A 13,678-nucleotide genomic window follows, 5' to 3' on the forward strand; every position below is an offset into this window, starting at 1 on the left:
ATGGTTTTGAACACCCTGTCTGTTTTTTTTCGCGTAAGTTCACCCGCTGTCAGCGTGCTTATTCGACAATAGAAAAGGAAGCCCTTGCTCTTGTGCTTGCCTTTCAGCACTTCGAGGTCTATGTCGGAGGTGCTTTGTGTCCGGTGGTGGTCTATATAGACCACAACCCTTTGGTTTTTCTTGATCGCATGAGAAATTCCAACCAACGTTTAATGCGGTGGAGTTTGATCCTTCAAGGTTGCAACTTGGAGATTAGACATATTCGAGGACGTGACAACGTAGTTGCAGATGCATTGTCTCGGTCCTGTTGAAAATTGCCAAATAAATTGCTTAATTTTTTTTCTCTTCCCTGTTTTAGTTCAGCATGTTTGGGAGTCCTTGCTGTTTGTGGGTTTGTAAATGTTATTTATAATCTGTTTATTGGTTATTGATTTAATCCCAATTTATTTTCTTTAAGGGTGGGGGTGTTACGTTGGTCAGCCTGTTGGGAACAAGGTCTGTGCTGTTCTTTCTCGCTGTCTCTCCCCATAGGTCACGTGACGTCTCGCCAGCTGCGAGTGGGCGGGGCTTGCTGCTATAAGGACGCCGAGATCAACATCCGCTCTCTCTCTCACACCTGGTTGACGCTCTCACTTTCATTCCTGAGTCGTCTCTGATGGCAGCGCGCGCGCCCTTCAGAGTGCTCGCAGGCGCTCGTCTCCACAGAGGCGTCTACATGATCAGCGTCATGTTTCATGTTTCTTTCTTATGCCGTTCTTAGCGGGACGCTTGTGTATGTACTACGTCTTACCCGTTTTTCTTTTGTTTCGAGCTGGTGGTATTGGTGTTGGGTTATCACGTTGTTTAGTGTAGGTTTAGCTAGAACAGCAGTCAGCGGACCCGGAAGACTCACCGGAATATTGTCTTTCTTTTTGGACGGGAGGCAGGAGAGAGCTTTGATCCGAAAGACAGCTGTGAGCAGGGTTTTTCTTTCTGTTTGTTTTACTATTCATTTTACCACCATGCTTTCTTTGTGACTCAATTATTTATCATTTAAACCATTGACAATACATTGTTTTTGTATTGTCATTTGACGTTTGAGGTGTCGTTTTTATGTGTTATGTTGTCCCTGTTCAAGCTCATTCAGTGGGCACGTAACAGACAGGAAAAGCTAGTGGATAGTGATGGGAAGTACGGCTCTTTTCAAAGAATCGGCTTTTAGAGCGGCTCGTTCGCGAACGACACATCAACACTAGTGGACTGTAGAGTCGCTTTCACCCCAAAATGGCAGAAGCGTAGCACTGCTGCTGGGCACAGGTGTTGCAATGGAACGTTTTATTGAGTTTTGTCTCTTGGTACTTCTATACTCTTTGCCTCAGGGACAATGGACTATCCTAGAAGTGACATCATTGTCAGGAAGTGACATCATAGGCCTTTTATAAGGAAGATGCCAAAAACAGACAAGTAAGTGCTCCTCTAATTGAATTAATTTTAATTGAGTTGTGTTTAGTCTGACAGAAGGGGACGATCATATTGTGTCAACCACATTACCATGATATCATATATTAAAAAGTAAAAAAAAAAAAAACTTTAAATAAATGTACATATAAACAAGCATTTTAGCCTCTCTAGGATGCACACCATGGCTGGCTAAAACATATTTCATCAACCCCAGTACTGTCAACCCTGTTACTATTAACCCTTTCCCTGCCATATCCCAATAATTATTGATCAAAACCAGAATTAATTGTAATTATTTATATAAGAGTTGCGTCGCACAGTAAAGAACTTATCTGAAGCAGCAGAAAGAAGCAGCAACTGGCTGTGGTTGAGACGGAAAGATTCTAGCTGGCTGTGTACAGGCCGCCATGCTACGGTTTCGTAGAATTCTTGAAAACTTGAAGAGTCTGTTGGTTTATTTGTATAGGTTGTATAGTATTTACAGTCATTATGTTCCTGTGTATATTGCGTGAATGACGGGTGGTTGGCCAGATATTGTGTTTTGCGGTAGGTGGTATGCCATACGGAACCGTTGCCACTGAAACTGCATATTAACGCACCAGTGGGGCTCGACAGCCTTAGTCAAACGGGTTGGCGCGTATGGTTGGGTTGCGGAGAGATAGTGAGATTGTGGTTCGGTCTCATCAGCAACTGTTGGTTTATTTGTATAGGTTGTAAAGTATTTACAGTCATTACGTTCCTGTGTATATTGCGTGAATGACGGGTGGTTGGGCAGATATTGTGTTTTGCGGTAGGTGGTATGCCATACGGAACCGTTGCCACTGAAACTGCATATTAACGCACCAGTGGGGCTCGACAGCCTTAGTCAAACGGGTTGGCGCGTATGGTTGGGTTGCGGAGAGATTGTGAGATTGTGGTTAGTAGGGGTGTGCCATACCATACCGTCCACGATAATACCGGTATACATTTTTACATGATAAAAAAGTGTCATATCACGATATCAATGATATAGCGACGCGATGACGTATGGCGCATTTACGTTCCCTAGCACGCACAACAACAACACCTGTCTGAGCTCAAGAGCAGCCTGTCAGCCTCCGATGACGATTTAGCAATTTCACAAACAGCTTGAGTGTTCAGCGGGGCTGCCGACACGCGTCTTCTCGGGACATGACTGAATGGTCTCTTGCACAATCTAGCCATCAGTGCATCGTAACTAAAGTTTATAATTTTCAAGTCTTCTTCATTTTTATCAGTTTAAACATTCAAGCAGTTTTAAACTATCCAGTAAGCTACTCGCGCACTCTCTGAGAGAGTTGCACTGCGTGCATACATAGAGTACCTAGGCTACAGCTCGCGAGAAACTAAAGTCATTTTTTGCGGATTATATCGCTTTAATGGGGGGAAAAACGCAAAATTGTGTAAAACTTCCGGTCTTGGTAAGTATACTCATAAACACAGTCGGTTATGTATAAAACGCATGTGACAGTGTGACAGACAGTATAATGAAAACTGCAATGGATCCATGCACTAGCTGTAAAAGTGACAGCAGCCATAGGCTATGTGTCTGTCATTAATGTTGTCGTCAAAACAACAAAAGCCTTAGTCAGAGTCTAAGGGTCACTCGGCAGTGACGCCAGAGTCACTGCCGAGCCCTCTTGAGGTGTCGTGGGCTAGTCGACGAAACACTGAGGACGGAAGGTGCCCACTTGAAGACCCTAGAGATGTTGCCTACTCCGCTCAATCCAGAGGGTTGTTATGGGGGGACTGCACTGTGGTTGCAGCCGTTGTGTGTGCTGACGCGCAATACACTGTAGCTATTAACACCAGACAGAAGGAGATTCACGTCACCAGATGGAAAGAAGTGTAAATGGATGGAGAAGCATAGGTTACTGTAAAGCTACGTCTTAGTTGGTGCTTATCTTGGCGAAAGCCGAGTACAAATCAGCATGAAGTTTTAACATCTACTCTTGTGTAATTGAAATCTTGAAGATCTGGATACATCCAGTGACCAGTGAATAGTGCTGCTGGCAACAAGGGAAAGACCTTGTGACAGCCTGGAGAGACCGCTGACAGGAGGAAAGAGACCCCAATGGGGCTGGTCAGGGTTAGTTACCCTTGTCGGCAGTATCCAGCTCTGTGTTTACAGGATGCTGGAGACACCCGCCCAAGGCTTCAAAATTAAAGAGGAAAATACCCCTAGAGTCTGCGAGAGCAGGGGCAGAAGATGACTCAATGGTGGACAACATGGTAAACGACTTTGGAATGGAAACGGATATGAGTATGTAGAGTACTTCACAAAAGACTAGTTCAGGTTCTGCAGTTAGCAAAGCCATTGAACTCCAAGCTTGTGTTTGTGGCTGGAGCAAGGCGACAACGGTCAGGGGTTTGAAGATTCATCAAGAGAAAATGAAATGCTTGAGGGAGAAGGGACAAGGGCCTCGTATTGATCAGTACTTCTTACGAAGTCAGTCAAGTCAGTCGAATGAAATCCAGCGACAGGAAGCAAACCACAGTTCGCAGGATATCAGCACCCCTGTCATAGAGGAGAGGAGGGTTTGCACAGTTAGTGATGAACACATTGATTCTTGTGAACCCGGTCAGACTAACCAGCATAAGAGAGAAAAGAACCTCAACGGGCATAGGCCTGGAGTTAGATGGCCAAGAGCTTGTGAGAAAACTGCATGGGACACGGTAAACACAGATCTATGCTTTGCATTGGAAATATTAACTGGTACAGTTGAAAAGAAGCTGGATAAATTTGGGGACATCATTTACGCATATGGAAGTGAGAGGTTTGGTGTGGAAAAAAGGAAGGAAAAAGTACAAACTACTCCTGGATTGTCTAGACGGCAGCAGAAAATTGAAGGGTTAGTTAGAGAAAGGAGACAGCTGAGGAAGCAATGGAAAAGAGCGGAACAAAGTCAGAAGGAGGGACTCAATCTCTTACAAAGGGCCATAAAAGATAAGCTTGCAACATTACGCAGAGCTGAGCGCCTACGGAAACGCTACAAAAAGGAGCGTGCAAGGGCTAATTTCTATAAAGATCCATTCAAATTCGTAAAGAAGTTATTCACCAGTGAGAAGAATGGCACTTTAAAGGCATCTAGGGTTGAGCTAGAGAGATATTTGGAGGAAACGCATACAGATGCAAAAAGGCATGAGCCTATGTCAATTCCGTAAGACATCCCACCTGTCAATCCACCAGAATACCAAATGGAGGTCTGTGCACCTAAGTGGAAAGAGATAGAGCAGGTTGTGAGAAAGGCAAGGGCTTCAGCATCTCCAGGGCCTAATGGAGTTCCGTACAGAGTGTACAAGAGTGCTTCAGGAGTTCTACGAATTCTGTGGAAATTGATAAAAGTGGCTTGGGAAAAGCAGGTTGTACCTAGAGCATGGCGCCGAGCAGGGGGAGTCTTTATACCCAAAGAAAAAGATGCTACAAGCATCAGTCAGTTTCGCCCTATTTCACTATTAAACGTCGAAGGCAAGATTTTCTTCAGCATTATTGCTCAGAGAGTGTCAACCTACCTATTAAAGAATGGCTTCCTTGACACTTCAGTTCAAAAAGCGGGCATTCCAGGATTCTCAGGATGCTAAGAACACATCAGTGTTATCTGGCAACGAATTCAATAAGCTAAAAAGGAGAGGAAGGAGCTCCACGTGACATTCCTGGATTTGGCTAATGCATATGGTTCAGTGCCACATGAGCTTCTTTGGGCATCATTTGATTTTTTCAGGGTACCGATGTCGATAACAAATTTAGTGTAAGCCTATTTTGGAGATTTGCAATTTAGTTTCTCAACTCCAGAATTCAGCACTACATGGCAATGCTTAGAGGTTGGAATAATGGCAGGATGCACCATTTCTCCACTGGCTTTTACCATGGCAATGGAAGTAATCATTAGGGCATCAAAATGGGTAGTAGGAGGAGAGCGCTTGGCTTCTGGGATGCGACTACCACCAATCAGAGCATACATGGATGACATGACAACCATGACTACAACGGTAGCCTGCACTAATCGGTTATTGGGGAAGTTAACAGATAATATTGAATGGGCACGAATGCAATTTAAGCCCTCTAAATCAAGGATAATCTCAATAATTAAAGGCAAGGTAGTGGATAAAACATTATTAATGGTGAGGCAATACCAACAGTTTCTCAGAAGCCAGTGAAGAGTCTACGGAGATGGTACGATGGGGATCTAAAGGACACAGTTCGAGTGGGAGAAGTTAGACGACAAGCAGTGAAAGGGTTGAAGAGCATAAACAGCTGTGCTCTACCAGGCAAACTAAAACTCTGGTGCTTTCAGTTTGGTCTACTGCCAAGGTTGCTTTGGCCACTGACTGTGTACGAGGTTTCTTTGACAACAGTGGATAAGCTGGAAGCGTTAATAAGTTCATACATCAGGAAATGGTTGGGAGTTCCACGCTGCCTCAGCAGAGTGGGACTTTATAGTAAAGGAGTATTGCAGCTGCCAGTCTCTGCTTTAACCGAGGAGTTTAAGTGTGCGAAGGTCAGACTGGAAATTACTTTAGCAGAGTCACGCGACAAATGTGTAAGGGAGGCAGCCCCTGTGGTAAAAACTGATAGAAAGTGGTCAGCAAAGAAATCTGTAGTAGAGGCAAAGGCTGACCTTCAAATTGGGGATATCGTGGGACAGGTACAGCATGGAAGAGGGGGTTTTGGGCTCAGTTTAGCTCCTCCTAAATGGCACAATGCAAGCCCAGCTCAAAGAAGGAAGCTGGTGGTCAACGAGGTGAGAAAGCAGGAGGAGAGGATCAGATGTATAAAGGCCATTTCCCAGGCCAAGCAGGGAGAGTGGATGAGATGGGAGAGTGTGGAACTACGCAAAATGGGCTGGTAAGACCTTTGGTCAATGGAAGAGAGTAGGATCAGTTTCCTTATTAGGTCAACATATGATGTTCTCCCATCACCGCAGAACCTAAACCTCTGGGTAGGAGAGGATCCCTCTTGTCCTTTTTGTTCATCACCTGCCACATTAAGGCACATTTTGACAGGATGTAAGGTGGCTCTTAGCCAAGGTCGGTTTACTTGGCGCCATGACCAAGTATTGCGATGTTTGGCTTTAGCATTGGAAGGCAAGCGTAGTATGACCAATAAGTTGCCACCTGTTCTAGCAAAACATTACACGCAGAAAACAATATTCCTCCGCCCAGGCGAGCAACCACCAAGAAAAGGTGCTAACACCAATTCTCGCCCAGGACAACTGGAAGCTGCTAGGGACTGGAAGATGCTGGCTGATCTTGATCAACGGCTTATTTTTCCACCTGAGATTGCCACCACTAACCTACGACCAGATATTGTTTTGTGGTCTGGGTCAGCAAGCATTGTTCAACTGATAGAGTTAACAGTGCCATGGGAGGATGCGGTAGATGAGGCATGTGAGAGGAAGAAACTGCGGTATGCTCATCTGGCCACTGAAGCAGAACAGCGAGGATGGAGAGTCCAGGTTTATCCAGTGGAAGTGGGGTTGTCGAGGTTTTGTGGCACACTCTACAACCCGGTTCCTCAGAGACGTCGGATTCAGTGGCCAAGAGTTGCGTCGCACAGTAAAGAACTTACCTGAAGCAGCAGAAAGGAGCAGGAACTGGCTGTGGTTGAGTCGGAAAGATTCTAGCTGGCTGTGTACAGGCCGCCATGCTACGGTTCGTAGAATTCTTGACAACTTGAAGAGTCTGTTGGTTTATTTGTATAGGTTGTATAGTATTTACAGTCATTACGTTCCTGTGTATATTGCGTGAATGACGGGTGGTTGGGCAGATATTGTATTTTGCGGTAGGTTGTATGCCATACGGAACCGTTGCCACTGAAACTGCATATTAACGCACCAGTGGGGCTCGACAGCCTTAGTCAAACGGGTTGGCGCATATGGTTGGGTTGCGGAGAGATTGTGAGATTGTGGTTCGGTCTCAGCAGCAACTGTTGGTTTATTTCTATAGGTTGTATAGTATTTACAGTCATTACGTTCCTGTGTATATTGCGTGAATGACTGGTGGTTCGGCAGATATTGTGTTTTGCGGTAGGTGGTATGCCATACAGAACCGTTGCCACTGAAACTGCATATTAACGCACCAGTGGGGCTCGACAGCCTTAGTCAAACGGGTTAACGCGTATGGTTGGGTTGCGGAGAGATTGTGAGATTGTGGTTAGGTCTCAGCAGCAAAAGGGACGGAGGGGGGTGACTCTGGGATGGCAGAGTCACTGTCGAGCCCTCTTGAGGTGTAGTGGGCTAGTCGACGAAACACTGAGGACGGAAGGTGCCCACTTGAAGACCCTAGAGATGTTCCCTACTCCGCTCAATCCAGAGGGTTGTTATGGGGGGACCGCACTGTGGTTGCAGCCGTTGTGTGTGCTGACACGCAATACACTGTAGCTATTAACACCAGACAGAAGGAGATTCACATCACCAGATGGAAAGAAGCGTAAATGGATGGAGAAGCATAGGTTACTGTAAAGCTACGTCTTAGTTGGTGCTTATCTTGGCGAAAGCCGAGTACAAATCAGCATGAAGTTTTAAAATTCTAATTTCGTGTAATTGTAATCATTACAATAAAAATTATTAATGTTGTTTATATTTGAATTGCATGTTTTGTCCCTTAATACGTTTGTAAGCCCATTAAACTGATATACCAAATCCATATAGGTAATTGAACACAAATGTGTATTGACCCCGTATCATTTCATTAGGTTGAAACTTCTTCAAATCATACTAAAATAAGTTACAATATTAAATAACCTATTGTGAATAAGATAGGTGATTTAATATGCATTTGTAATTTAAATGCTTTTGTTAGGATGCCTGTTTCTGCAGCAGAAAAACTGCCGATACAGGCAGCGTAGGAATGCTGATTCTGAGAAATGACAAGAGTATGTAGAAAAAGAGAGAGGGAAAGATAGAGGAAGGACAAAGATGCCAGCAAAAAGCCATCTATTAGCGAATTCAGTGAAAGAGAGGTGATTTGATCAGATAGTGAGATGATTTGATTTGACACTGTATTTGAGAGGATGCATCCAATAGCATCATTTCAAACGGACGGATCAGCTTTATTTGTATGGCAACCTTCATGATTTGAAATGATTCGTTTCAGGCTTTTTGAATGGAAGTTCCCCAAACCGGAAGTGCCACCCATAATTCAAAACGCAGTAAACTCGTCAGGAATAAGGTGGATAATTAGGGGCGAATATCCTTTTGGGGTTGTAGGGGCGTGTTTGTTTGGCGATTTAAAATATCAGCATTGGCCAATAGTTTTTTTCAAAAACTACTGATTCCACCTATAACGAGCACAGCTGTCTGCATTGAGTTCATTATCATTGTGTATTTAAGTCCCTCAGTTTGTTTCCTTCATTGCCCAGTTTTGTTTGTGTCTACTGTTTTGTTTGTGATTTCCTTACCTTTGTTTACCTTATTTTAATAAAGACTGTTGCTACTTGAACCTTCTTTGTCTTCCTTGGAACTAAAAGGTGACAACTATGTTCCTATTTAGGTATTTTTTTATATACTTGAAATATACCTTTAACTGTATTTAAACTCTTTCCATTTTAAAATCAATTTATTCTAGCTTAATGCATCCTCACTGGTGCAAGCTCTTTAGCTGAATTATTTCCGGCATAACGTCACGAAAGTGAAGACCCGCCATTTGAGAAAGGGCCTGAATCTTTCAGAACTTTGACCGTGAGTGGATTCTGACTAAATTTAACACCCCTGAGTGGTCATTGCATTCAAGAGGGCAACAAACATGTCTGTGATTGGTTACATTGCTCACTGCTTCAGAAACATTAAGTAAAAAGAACACAGATGGCAAACACAAATGCGCACTGGAGTTTATCGGTTTCAACGATAAGGTATTACAGTATCATATGAGGGTTCTCTTACTTTTGTTTGAGAGTGCTAATAGCTCTGGATAAAATTTATTTATAAGTTAGTCACTGCCTGGACTAAAAGTATAGTTGACAAACATTCCAAGTATCCCAATAAGTGTTAAGAGTCATCTGTATTGGCTTAATTTTCCACAACGGAATGTATTCAATATAAACAGTCCCATAATACCATGTAAAAGAATCTGTCTGAATGAATTAGGTAAATAAGATAAACAAATAATAACCAAATAAACAACAGAAAATACATGATTGTCCTTAAATAGTTTGATCTCAATTATTCCTTCAAAATGTAAGATATATCCAAGTTCATGCATGTAAAATTTGAAATTAATCAGTTCAGCATTTCATGGTTTTTAAGTGTGTGTATGTGTGTATATATATATATATATATATATATATATATATATATATATATATATATGTATATATATATATATATATATATATATATATATATATATATATATATATATATGTATATATATATATATATATATATATATATATATATATATATATACAGGTCCTTCTCAAAAAATTAGCATATTGTGATAATGTTCATTATTTTCCATAATGTAATGATAAAATTAAACTTTCATATATTTTAGATTCATTGCACACCAACTAAAATATTTCAGGTGTTTTATTGTTTTAATACGGATGATTTTGGCATACAGCTCATGAAAACCCAAAATTCCTATCTCAAAAAATTTGCATATCATGAAAAGGGTCTCTAAACGAGCTATTAACCTAATCATCTGAATCAACTAATTAACTCTAAACAACTGCAAAAGATTCCTGAGGCTTTTAAAAACTCCCAGCCTGTTTCATTACTCAAAACCGCAATCATGGGTAAGACTGGCGACCTGACTGCTGTCCAGAAGGCCATCATTGACACCCTCAAGCAAGAGGGTAAGACACAGAAAGAAATTTCTGAACAAATAGACTGTTCCCAGAGTGCTGTATCAAGGCACCTCAGTGGGAAGTCTGTGGGAAGGAAAAAGTGTGGCAAAAACCGCTGCACAACGAGAAGAGGTGACCGGACCCTGAGGAAGATTATGAAGAAGGACCGATTCCAGACCTTGGGGGACCTGCGGAAGCAGTGGACTGAGTCTGGAGTAGAAACATCCAGAGCCACCGTGCACAGGCGTGTGCAGGAAATGGGCTACAGGTGCCGCATTCCCCAGGTCAAGCCACTTTTGAACCAGAAACAGTGGCAGAAGCGCCTGACCAGGGCTACAGAGAAGCAGCACTGGACTGTTGCTCAGTTGTCCAAAGTACTTTTTTCTGATGAAAGCAAATTTTGCATGTCATTCGGAAATCAAGGTCCCAGAGTCTGGAGGAAGACTGGGGAGAAGGAAATGCCAAAATGCCTGAAGTCCAGTGTCAAGTACCCACAGTCAGTGATGGTCTGGGGTGCCATGTCAGCTGCTGGTGTTGGTCCACTGTGTTTAATCAAGGGCAGGGTCAATGCAGTTAGCTATCAGGAGATTTTGGAGCATTTCATGCTTCCATCTGCTGAAAAGCTTTATGGAGATGAAGATTTCATTTTTCAGCACGACCTGGCACCTGCTCACAGTGCCAAAACCTCTGGTAGATGGTTTACTGACCATGGTATTACTGTGCTCAATTGGCCTGCCAACTCTCCTGACCTGAACCCCATAGAGAATCTGTGGGATATTGTGAAGAGAAAGTTGAGAGACGCAAGACCCAACACTCAGGATGAGCTTAAGGCCGCTATCGAAGCATCCTGGGCCTCCATAACACCTCAGCAGTGCCACAGGCTGATTGCCTCCATGCCACGCCGCATTGAAGCAGTCATTTCTGCAAAAGGATTCCCGACCAAGTATTGAGTGCATAACTGAACATAATTATTTGAAGGTTGACTTTTTTTGTATTAAAAACACTTCTTTTATTGGTCGGATGAAATATGCTAATTTTTTGAGATAGGAATTTTGGGTTTTCATGAGCTGTATGCCAAAATCATCAGTATTAAAACAATAAAAGACCTGAAATATTTCAGTTGGTGTGCAATGAATCTAAAATATATGAAAGTTTAATTTTTATCATTACATTATGGAAAATAATGAACTTTATCACAATATGCTAATTTTTTAAAGGACCTGTGTATATTCAGGTCCTTCTCAAAAAATTTGCATATTGTGATAAAGTTAATTATTTTCCATAATGCAATGATAAAAATTAAACTTTCATATATTTTAGATGCATTGCACACCAACTGAAATATTTCAAGTCTTTTATTGTTTTAATACTGATGATTTTGGCATACAGCTCATGAAAACCCAAAATTCCTATCTCAAAAAATTAGCATATTTCATCCGACCAATAAAAGAAGTGTTTTTAATACAAAAAAAGTCAACCTTCAAATAATTATGTTCAGTTATGCACTCAATACTTGGTCGGGAATCCTTTTGCAGAAATGACTGTTTCAATGCGGCGTGGCATGGAGGCAATCAGCCTGTGGCACTGCTGAGGTGTTATGGAGGCCCAGGATGCTTCGATAGCAGCCTTAAGCTCATCCAGAGTGTTGGGTCTTGCGTCTCTCAACTTTCTCTTCACAATATCCCACAGATTCTCTATGGGGTTCAGGTCAGGAGAGTTGGCAGGCCAATTGAGCACAGTACTACCATGGTCAGTAAACCATTTACCAGTGGTTTTGGCACTGTGAGCAGGTGCCAGGTCGTTCTGAAAAGTGAAATCTTCATCTCCATAAAGCTTTTCAGCAGATGGAAGCATAAAGTGCTCCAAAATCTCCTGATAGCTAGCTGCATTTACCCTGCCCTTGATAAAACACAGTGGACCAACACCAGCAGCTGACACGGCAGCCCAGACCATCACTGACTGTGGGTACTTGACACTGGACTTCAGGCATTTTGGCATTTCCTTCTCCCCAGTCTTCCTCCAGACTCTGACACCTTGATTTGCGAATGACATGCAAAATTTGCTTTCATCCGAAAAAAGTACTTTGGACAACTGAGCAACAGTCCAGGTCAGGCGCTTCTGCCGCTGTTTCTGGTTCAAAAGTGGCTTGACCTGGGGAATGCGGCACCTGTGCCCATTTCCTGCACACGCCTGTGCACGGTGGCTCTGGATGTTTCTACTCCAGACTCAGTCCACTGCTTCCGCAGGTCCCAAAGGTCTGGAATCGGTGCTTCTCCATAATCTTCCTCAGGGTCCGGTCACCTCTTCTCGTTGTGCAGCGGTTTTTGCCACACTTTTTCCTTCCCACAGACTTCCCACTGAGGTGCCTTGATACAGCACTCTGGGAACAGCCTATTTGTTCAGAAATGTCTTTCTGTGTCTTACCTTCTTGCTTGAGTGTGTCAATGATGGCCTTCTGGACAGCAGTCAGGTCGCCAGTCTTACCCATGATTGCGGTTTTGAGTAATGAAACAGGATGGGAGTTTTTAATAGCCTCAGGAATCTTTTGCAGGTGTTTAGAGTTAATTAGTTGATTCAGACGATTAGGTTAATAGCTCGTTTAGAGACCCTTTTCATGATATGCAAATTTTTTGAGATAGGAATTTTGGGTTTTCATGACCTGTATGCCAAAATCATCAGTATTAAAACAATAAAAGACCTGAAATATTTCAGTTGGTGTGCAAGGAATCTAAAATATATGAAAGTTTAATTTTTATCATTACATTATGGAATATAATGAACTTTATCACAATATGCAAATTTTTTGAGAAGGACCTGTATATATATATATATATATATATATATATATATATATATATATATATATATATATATATATATATATATATAAAACATAAATTAATAATAACAACAACGAAAAACAGGAAATCCAAAACGTGTATACAATTTCACTTCCATTCCTCAGATAAAATGAATTAGCCATGCTAGGTTTTTCAGGTTGCTATACAATAACACCATTAACCATACACATAATTAAAAATTAATACATTTATGCACAGGAACAACCTTCACACAAAGTTTAACTGTAGATTTTTTAAGTTTTTCCCTTCAAAAAAGGACAATTATTATTACATTTTATATGAAAAGAAATACAGTTCCAGTTCAATTCAGTTCAGTTCAGTTCAAACTATAGTGAATTTTTGCCCACTCTGTAAACATATTCCGTATTTCTATGAAGTAAAACCATTATTGCACATAATCATATTTATACCACAGCACTCTCAGAAAAATGTGCAAAAATGTATGTATTGGTACTGTAAAAAAAAAAGTTACAAATATATGTCCTTTCAAGGGTACTGCCCCTGTGACATGAACCACTAAAGGTACAATAATAAAAAAATTTGAGTGTATATATTTAATGATGGGCATTTA

Source organism: Siphateles boraxobius, unplaced genomic scaffold (assembly GCF_051911475.1).
Source record: "Siphateles boraxobius isolate OS27281-9 unplaced genomic scaffold, OSU_SipBor_1 66, whole genome shotgun sequence".
NCBI classification, from domain to species: Eukaryota; Metazoa; Chordata; class Actinopteri; order Cypriniformes; family Leuciscidae; genus Siphateles; species Siphateles boraxobius.